Source organism: Peromyscus maniculatus, chromosome 19 (assembly GCF_049852395.1).
Source record: "Peromyscus maniculatus bairdii isolate BWxNUB_F1_BW_parent chromosome 19, HU_Pman_BW_mat_3.1, whole genome shotgun sequence".
Classification (NCBI taxonomy): Eukaryota; Metazoa; Chordata; class Mammalia; order Rodentia; family Cricetidae; genus Peromyscus; species Peromyscus maniculatus.
In genome coordinates, this window is record NC_134870.1 from 14,841,906 (window position 1) to 14,851,716 (window position 9,811).

The 9,811-nt window shown below is 45.3% G+C and overlaps 1 long non-coding RNA gene across 2 annotated transcripts; it reads left to right on the forward strand.

Moving 5' to 3' along the window:
* The first annotated feature begins 80 nt into the window (after nucleotides 1-80).
* Nucleotides 81-9,247, forward strand: LOC143269530 (uncharacterized). Of its 2 annotated transcripts, none has more exons than XR_013045993.1 (3): nucleotides 81-288; nucleotides 910-1,216; nucleotides 9,215-9,247. It is a non-coding gene; the product is annotated as an uncharacterized LOC143269530 (long non-coding RNA). The 2 variants fall into 2 exon arrangements; XR_013045992.1 differs by lacking the exon at nucleotides 9,215-9,247 and adding an exon at nucleotides 3,360-4,523.
* The last annotated feature ends 564 nt before the right edge of the window (nucleotides 9,248-9,811 follow it).

The following is a 9,811-nucleotide window of genomic DNA, read 5'->3' on the forward strand; positions in this document are numbered from 1 at the left end:
CGGAAAGGGCCGGAACTAGGCGAGGGAAGGGAAGAGGGGCGGGGCGGGGGGCGGGGCGGGCCTCCTGGGGCGGGGCCAGGCCTCCTGGGAGCGGTCCTGGGCTTTCTGAGTCCTTGTTTCTAGGGAAAACTGCTCTGCTGCCTTAATAGTGATGACAGATCTCTGAGCAGCTTTGTCCGTGGATGTAAACTGGTGCAGCCACTTTGGAGGACAATATGCATGATCGATTACATTAAATACCACATAATCCTGATGGTGACAACCGCCAAATGTTGGGGGTCCGCATAGGTACTATATACAGTATGACCCCTGTCTAAAATCAAGCAGGGCTGGGCATGTAGCTCCGCGGTACACTGCTTGCCTAGCATACATGAGGCCCTGGGCTCAAACCTCAGTTCAGTGATTAAATAAGCGAGCATACAAATGTGGGCTGTAGTTCAGTTGGGTAGCGTTCTTGCCGAGCAGGAAGTTCTGTGCTCCTTCCCCAGCACAGCATTAAAAAACCTGGCCTGCTGGTGCGTGCCTGCAATCCCAGCACTTGGAAAGAATCAGAAATTGGAGCCTAGCCTTGGCTACATGGCAAATTTGAGACCAGCTTAGGACAGTGAGACCCTCTCTCAAAAAAAGGTGGGGGACAGGACAGACGACTCAGCTACTGAGAGTGTTTCCTGCTCTTACAGAGGACCTGATTTCAATTCCCAGCACCCACGTAGGGCGGGTCACAACCACTTGTAACCCCAGCTCCAGGGACTCTAACACCCTTTTCTGGCCGCCTAGGCACCTGTATGTTTGCATAAATGCACAACACATAAAAATAAAATAAATACTTTAAAAAAAAAAAAAAAGCAAGAACCAATATAACTCACCCAAGGGGTCAACAAGGTTTGGCTTTTTTTTTTTCTTTTCCAGACTCAGCTATTGCCAACTGAGTATGATTGTAACCGCTCAAGTCTATGGACACCAGTCATTATTGCTCTGTGGCCTGCTGGGCCAAGCCCTGTCCTCCGTACTTGCTTTTCCTGCTCCTCCAGGTGTGTCTTGAATTCCATCCAGAAGCCTAGGAACTGAAAGGTGCTTTGTGTCCTCAACGCTAACTGCCCATCTCCTACCAGTTACTCCTGTTTCCAATGAAGAGTGTGCAAAGGGAGGCCACAGTGTGCCACCAGAAGCACAGGGTCATGGCCTTCCTAACTTCTTTGTTGTACTCTGCACACAGGTAAGGGTACCCAGACCCTGAAGGCTTGGACTACATGAGTTACAGTCACCAAGCTGTTCACCGTGTGTTTGTGTGTGTTGAGGGGTGGGGGTGTTTTCAGAGGGTGTGAGGATGAGACAGGGATTCTCTATGTAACAGCCCAGGCTGTCCTGGGATTCACTTTGTAGACCAGGCTGGCTTGAACTCACAAAAGATCCAACTGTCTTTGCCCACCCCCCAGCCTGGGATTAAAGGCCTGTGCCACCATGCCTAGCCCGTGTGTGTGTGTGTGTGTGTGTGTGTGTGTGTGTGTGTGTGTGTGTATGTGTGTGTGTGTGTGTGTGCAATTTGTATGTTATATATATGTGTGTGTTGTGTGTATGCTGTATAGGGTGTGTATGCAGCCTGTCCACACACATGCAGATGGGATCCATGCTTCTGCAAAGCTCCCTGAAGAAGGAATGGGTGCTGGCTACCTCCAGGCCCTTTTCCTACCCTCAGAAAGCTGGCCAAATGTTTCTATGCAACATCTTCAACCTCAACAGCAAAGTTTATTATCAGCTGCTTTATATCAGATTCAAGACCAATAATTCCATTAAAAAAAAAAAAAGACACACAACTCACTGAAAACTTGAGACTATGAAAAAAATACATCCTCAGTGCTTGCGGTGACTACTGCCAACAGCAGAGCCCCGAGAGCAATGGTAATCTGCACCAGGAGCTAAAGTTCAAGCCAGTCTGTTCCTTGGAACAGTGGAACTTTGGCACAGCAGGTAAACAGCTAAACTGTGAAGCATACATCACCCCATGCACATAACGATTTGAAAGACGGAGCTAGTGGATTTGTTTGTTTGTTTGTTTTAAGGTATGAAAACAAAATTACAATTTAGCACTTTTTTTATTGTTTTGTCATTTGAGATAGGATCTCATTATGTACCTCTGGCTGTCCTGAAACATGCTTCCTAAACCAGACTAGCTTTGAACTCAGAGAGAATCGGTCCATCTCTGCCTTCTCAGTGCTAGATCAAAGGTGTGCACCACTGTTTTGGGATATTTGATCACACTGTGAAACTCTGAGACTGTGTTAATAAAATTAACCTTAGATTGGGGGCAGAGCAGCAACTAGTTGACAGGAACTGGCCACAGAGGGGATGAAGGGACCAGGAGTAAGGACAGAGAAGGAGTAGGGATTCGAGGTTTTGGGATAAATGCAGAGACACTTCTCTTGCTAGGTCTCCCGCCAAAAAGGAAAGTCAGCTGATTGCTTCTCGGCTTCCCTGATCTAGCAAGTTTTCACTCCAACATTGGATTCCCAAGTCTTTATTGGGAAACGCAAAGATAGAGACTTAATTAAAACCTACATTTGGCAGCTGAGCTGATGTCAGTGGGGTGCTGACTTCAGGACCACAGGGCACTGATGGTAGTTAAATATTTGTAGATTCAGGTGTGGCAGCTAGGCTGACAGAAAACAAAAACAAAAAACACCACCATACCCAGCTATTCTTTTTAAGTATGTATTTTATATGAACTGAGAAGTACTTAAGTGTGACAGATGGTCTGGAAGAAAACACAACATATTCCACAGTTGAATTTGGAAAGGATCCAAGTTGGATCCTTAAACTGCTTTTATATTTTCATCCTTACCACAGTAATAAGTTTATGCATCACTTATGTGGTATTATTAATTTGAGTCTCCATATAGATGTGGCTCAGGAAAATGTGTGGGTTTGTATTATTACTGCTGTGTGTGTGTGTGTGTGTGTGTGTGTGTGTGTGTGTGTGTGTGTGTGTGTGTGACGTGGGGAGCCTGCACAGGTGGTGGTCAGAAAACAGCTCTGTGGTGTTGGTTTCCCCCTGCCACCTTTATTTGAGTTCCAGAGATTGAACTCAGGTTGCCTGGCCTATGTGGGACGCACTCTTACCTGCTGAGTGAGCTCACTGGACTGGTGGTTTGTTGCTACTGTTGTTGTTTCTAGAGACAGAGCGTGATGATTTGAAAGAAAATGTCCCCCAAAGGGAGTAGCACTAATGGGAGGTGTGGCCTAGTCGGAGCAGGTGTGGCTTCATTGGAGGAAGTATGTCACTGTGGAGATGGGCTTTGAGGTCTCCTTTGCTCAAGCTACACCCAGTGAGACAGTTCTCTTCCTGTTGCCTTTGAATCAAGATGTAAGGACTCAGCTCCAGCACCACGTCTGCCTGCATGCTGCCTTGCTTCCCACGGAGATGATAATGGACTGAACCTCTGAACAGAAAGTGAGCCACCATAATTCAACGTTTTCCCTGTAAGAGTTGCTGTGGTCATGGTGTCTCTTCACAGCAAGAGAAACCCTGATTAAGACACAGAGTCTCTTGTCTCTTAGGCTGGGCTCGGACTTGCTGTGGATACAGTGCTTGGGATTGAACCCGGGACTTTGTGCAAACTAGGCAAAGACTCTACCAATACACTCCGTCACCAGCCCCAGGTATGGTTTATAAATGCACTAGACTCCAAGTTCCAACTCCAGAACTTCAGTTTTTCTCAGCTTACTTCAGTGATCCCAGAATCAATCCAGCACATTTTAATACCACAGGATGCAAAAGAGGCCATTGCCATGGTCTGAATATTAATATAAGAAATTTTCGGCCAGACGGTGGTAGCGTGAGTCTTTAATCCCAGCACTCAGCACTCGGGAGGTAGAGGCAGGTGGATCTCTGTGAGTTTTGAGACCAGCCTGATCTAGAGAGTGAGTTACAGGACATTCAGAGCTATTACACAGAGAAACCCTGTCTCAAAAAACCAAAATCAAAGGAAGGAAGGAAGGAAGGAAGGAAGGAAGGAAGGAAGGAAGGAAGGAAGGAAGGAAGGAAGGAAGGAAGGAAGGAAGAGAAACTTTAACAGCCAACTGTTGGCGCAGTCCTGTAATTCAGTACTTGAGATGCCGAGGCAGACAGATCTCTATGAACTCAAAGCCAGTTTCCAGAAAGATATATAAGAACAGAAATTCCTAAAGCATCTTTTGAGAATCACAGTGGCTCAAGAACTCTAACAAAGCTAAATATAGTTGCACACACCTATATCCTCGCACTTGGGAAATGAAATCTGGAGGACCAGAGTTCAAGGTCTTGTACAAAATAGATAGTTGGAGGCCAGCCTGGACTGCAAGAATTCCTGTGTCAAACAAACCAACAACAAAGAACCATGTACTACCTGTGTGCACACCTTCAATTCCAGCACTCGGGAGGCAGAGGCAGGTGGATCTTTTTGAGTTCAAGGCTAGCCTGGTCTACAAAGTGAGTTCCAGGACAACCAGAGCTGTTACACAGAGAAACCCTGTTTTAAAAGGAAAAAAAAAAAAAAAAAAAAAGAAGAAGAAGAAGAAGAAAAAGAAAAATGAACCATGTACTCCCAGCAGGCATCAAGTGTTTATTACTCTGTTTGGTAGCCAGATGTGGTAGTGTGTGGTTTGTTAGGGTTTCTTTTAGCTTTATTTTAAGTGGATTAGTGTGAAGGTGTCAGGTCCCTTGGAAGTGGAGTTGCAGACAGCTGTGAGCTGCCATGTGGGTGCTGGGAATTGAACCCAGGTCCTCTGGAAGAGCAGTCAGTGCTCTTAACCACTGAGCCATCTCTCCAGCCCCGTGTGTGGTTGTTATCTCAGCAGTTGGCAGGCTCAGGCCAATGTGAGCAGCATGGAGAGTTCAAGACCGGCCTGGGATTTAGAGTAAGACTCTGTGTTGAGAACAACGTTTCACATCTGACGTAAGCACAGTTTATCCCACTTCTCATAGTCTGACATCTTGAAGCTTGGGGAGAGGTTAAGAGGGAATTCCCCTTCCCCCTCTTCTGCGGTGTCCTCTCCTGTATCCACAGTCGTCATTGTCTTCCTGGCCCGCCTGCTGTTTATCCAGTTCCTCAGACCTAATTCCCAGCCCTTCACATAGTTTAAACCTACAGACCCTCAGAGACCCACATGGATCTTTTTTTTTTTTTTTTTTTTTTTTGAGACAAGGTTTCTCTGTGTAGTTTTGGTGCCTGTCCTGGATCTCACTCTGTAGACCAGGCTGGCCTTGAACTCACAGAGATGCGCCTGGCTCTGCCTCCCAAGTGCTGGGATTAAAGGTGTGTGCCACCACCGCCCGGCGACCCACATGGATCTTGAATGCTGCTCCCTCTGCATCTCTCAGCCTCGGTGTTCATGGGGAGAACCATCTGTCTGCTTCCTGCAGTCCTTCCTCGTCTTTACAAACCACCTTACTCCAGCCTTCTTTTCTTCCCTCCCAATCTAACAATTCTTACAATTTGTACAGTTTCTTCCCTACCCACATTGTTCAGTGACTTACAAGCCTTCTTCAGTACTGGCGCTATTGGTTGTTTCTAATTTAATATGCGTGCTCTCCTGCCAAGTAGGTTTTACTCTCGGGGAACCTTCTGCCTCTCCTGGTCCTAAGTCCGACTCATCTGTGACGGCCCTAAACCCCCATGTAGTCTGCACTTAAGTACCTGCTTCTGCCTCAGCCTGTTGGAGCCATACTTAGAAACATTATGCCAGGCGGTGGTGGCGCACGCCTTTAATCCCAGCACTCGGGAGGCAGAGCCAGATGGATCTCTGTGAGTTCAAGTCCAGCCTGGTCTACAGTACAGAGCGAGATCCAGGACAGACACCAAAACTACACTACACGGAAACCCTGTCTCAAAAAAAAGAAAAAGAAAAAGAAACATTGTTACTGTTTTCACAATATCTGTAATAGTAATAATAGTAATAATAATAATAATAATAAGTCTCATACTTATGACTTATTTTCATCTCTCTCTCTCTCTCTCTCTCTCTCTCTCTCTCTCTCTCTCTCTCTCTCTCATTTTAGACAAGGTTTCTCTATAAAGCCCTGTTATCCTAGAACTCACTTTGTAGACTAGGCTGGCCTTGAACTCACAGAGATCTGCCTGCCTCTGTCCTCTGAGTGCTGAGATTAAAGGAGTGTGCTATATTTTCCTCTCTTAACCACAAATTAGAAAGGAAGAGGTAAAATTATCTCTCTTCATAGAAATCTTGGTGGTGTGGAGTATCCACCAGAGAAGACTACTCAAACACGGTTTTAAACCAATTGAACACTGGGTGTTCAGGATCCCAGTGTAACCCCGACTAAGCTTTTCTCTGGGTGAGCTTTTAAACACACACACACACACACACACACACACACACACACACACACACACACACACACAAAGCTGGGTACTAAGCTTTTCTCTGGGTGAGCTTTTAAACACACACACACACACACACACACACACACACACACACACACAAAGCTGGGTTGACGTCCTTCAGTTAACAAGAGCAGATAGCCAGAGGCAGAACTACAGAAGCCACGCCAAAGAAGCAAGCTTAGTACACTTAGAGACTCTCCCAGAGCTGTGGGCTTGGGTGGATTAGGTCTTTGTTTTCATTTTGGCAGATGATGCTGTCTATGTGTTGAGTTTCATGGCCCAGATTGCACTTCCATCATGGAGTCAGTTGTGTTAAGGCCTGGGGCCTGTTGCAGTGGGACAGGCCTGTATTCCAAGTATTTGGGCTGCTGGGGTGAGAGGATCATGAATTTAAGAACACTCTGCGCTGTGTGATAAATTACAGGTCAAGCTAGACTACAAAGTAAGACCCTGTCTCAGAAAAAAAAAATAAAACAAAAACATAAGCAGGGAGTAGTGGCCCACGCCTTTAATCTCAGCACTTGGGAGGCAGAGGCAGGAGGATCTCTGTGAGTTCCTGGCCAAGCAGGGATACACAGTGAGATTCTGTTTCAAAACAAAGCAAAACAAAAAACCATAATTCTAACTAAAAGAAGGTAGATACAAAAGACTGTATATTTTGTGATTCCATTTATATGAACTATCCAGACTAGGCTAGTCCAGAAATAGAAAGCGGTTGCCATAGGGATTGGGGGAATGGGTGGCTATTTAACGGGAGTTTCTTTTTGGAGTGAGGAGAATATTCTAAAACTAGATGGAGTTGATGACTGCATTGGAGTATTAATGTACTAAATACCAGTGGCTTGTATGCTTAAAGATGGTTAATTCAAAAATTAAAAATCAGCCAGGCAATGGTGGCTCACGCCTTTAATCCCAGCACTCGGGAGGCAGAGGCAGGCGGATCTCTGTGAGTTCCAGGCCAGCCTGGTCTACAGAGTGAGTTCCAGGACAGGCTCCAAAGCTACACAGAGAAATCCTGTCTCGGAAAAAAAAAAATTAAATTAAAGTAAGATAATTAATTCCCCATTGTGTGAATTTTGCCTCAGTACAAAAAGGAGGAAGAAGGTGATGGGAGAAGTAAATGTATTCCCAATTTTATCAGTTACACTTATTTATTTATTGGTGCTGGGTTTTGAAGCCGAGAGTTCTACATTTGTATGAGCAGGCGGCAGGAAGAAAGAGAGCCACTGGGCCTGGCTTGGGCTTCTGAAACTCCAAAACCTGCCCCTCGGGACACGCTTCCTCCAACAAGGCCACATCTTCTAATCCGGGCACTCCCTACGAGCCCATGGGGGCTGTTTTCATTCACATCACCACGAAGAAGTTTGCCTAGCATGCAGGAAGCCCTGGGCTCAACCCTCAGCATCACATACATGGGGCATGGTGGTGCACGCTTCTAATTCCAGCACCAGAGACGGACGGAGGTAGGAGAATCTTTTTCAAAGTCTCCTTTGGCTACGTAGAGAGTTGGAGGTCAAGTTGGATACCTGAGAAGCCATCCACATAAGTAGCAAAAATAAGAAAGGAGAAGAAAAAAGAAACTGGCAAGCTGAAGTAAGTCCAGTCTTTTCAAATAATAAAGAATAAGTATTGGGGGTTGGGGGATGGGGCAGGCAATGAGATGACCCCATCAGGAAAGATATTTGTCCCTGCGCTGGAGCTGAGCCCTGGAACTGGTGAGATGACTCAGCAGGTAAAGATGCTTGCTAACACAGCCTCTAAACCCACGGAAACGTCACAAAGCTATCTTCTGACCTTTACCCCACTTCTCTCTCTCTTTCTCCTTCCCTCCCTCCTTTTTTCACACACAATACACTAATACACACCACACTAACACACATTACACTTACCCTCACAAGTCACACACACACAGAAAATATTTCTTTTAATTAAAATGGTTCAATGATTCGGTACTTGCCAGAGTTAAAGAATCCCACAAATGTTCATCTACAAGCACTATAAGTAAAAACCCACAGAAGATAACGTTACAGGTTTGCAGGTTTAAATATCCTTGTCAACGGATATCATATGTTGTATATTTTATGAACTAAGTTAAAAGACTTGGAATTAAAAATAATCTTACTATCTACAATATAGCAATATTCTTAGGATAAATTTGTCTTTCCTCCTCTGTTTTGATAATGTGCTGATACAATAAATTGTAGAAATCAATTCAGCCTGAGCATCAGTCGATACAAACTGTCGGGGTCCTCACCAGTCACTTATTTGGGTTCACCAGGAGCCTCTAGTTCTAGAGAAGAGAAGAGCCACAGTGGAAAGGGCTTGAGCAAGTGTTCTTACACACTTACATGACGGAAGATTCCAGGGTGTTGATACAATATTGGTGTCTAAAGACAGAACTTGTGTGTGAGGCTGGAGAAATGACTGATCAGTGCTTCCTGATCAGAGTCCTTACTGCTCCCAGTGGTAGTGGCAGCTGCTAGCGAATGCCTTTAATCCCAGCACTCGGGAGATCTCTGTGAGTTTGAGCCCAGCCTGGTCAACAGAGTGAGTTCCAGGACAGCCATGGCTGTTACACAAAGAAACCCTGTCTCCAGAAAGAAAAAAAAAAAAAGAGTGCTTACTGCTCTTACAGAAAATCGGTTCAATTTCCAGCACCCATCACAGCAAAGCTCACAACTAACTTTTACTTCTAGCCCCAGGGTATCTGATGCCCTCTTCAGGCCTTCTCAGGCACCTGCATGCCCATGCACATATCATATAGCTACACACATACTTACATATTTACTAGTTAAAACTAGTAAACATTTAAAAATAAATCTTTTTTTTTTTTAAAGATGAAACACTTGCCATCTTAAAAAAAGAAATCTTAGCCGGGCGGTGGTGGCGCACGCCTTTGATCCCAGCACTCGGGAGGCAGAGCCAGGCGGATCTCTGTGAGTTCGAGGCCAGCCTGGGCTACCAAGTGAGTCCCAGGAAAGGCGCAAAGCTACACAGAGAAACCCTGTCTCGAAAAACCAAAAAAAAAAAAAAAAAGAAATCTGGTTGGGCAGTGGCAGTGCACATCTTTAATTCCAGTACTCAGGAAGCAGAGGCATGTGGATCTCTACAAGTTCAAGGCCGGCCGGGTCTACAGCTCGTGTTCCAAGACAGCCAGGGCTACAAAGAGAAACTCCATCTTGGAAAACAAAAACAACAACAAATAGAAGTCTGTCGTGCTTCCATCCCACAGTGTCTCCAGAATCTTCAGTATTACTGAACAAGTCCCAGGAAACAAAGAAAATGGAGATGAGGTGCTTTGGTTGAATCCCCTGTCCATACAAATGCTGTGGCACAGCCAGGGTGACACCAGGTGACTGACAACCCATCTTCCAACAAAAGGACCATGACACGCTGTCTTTTTTTTTTTTTTTTTCTTTTTTTGGTTTTTCAAG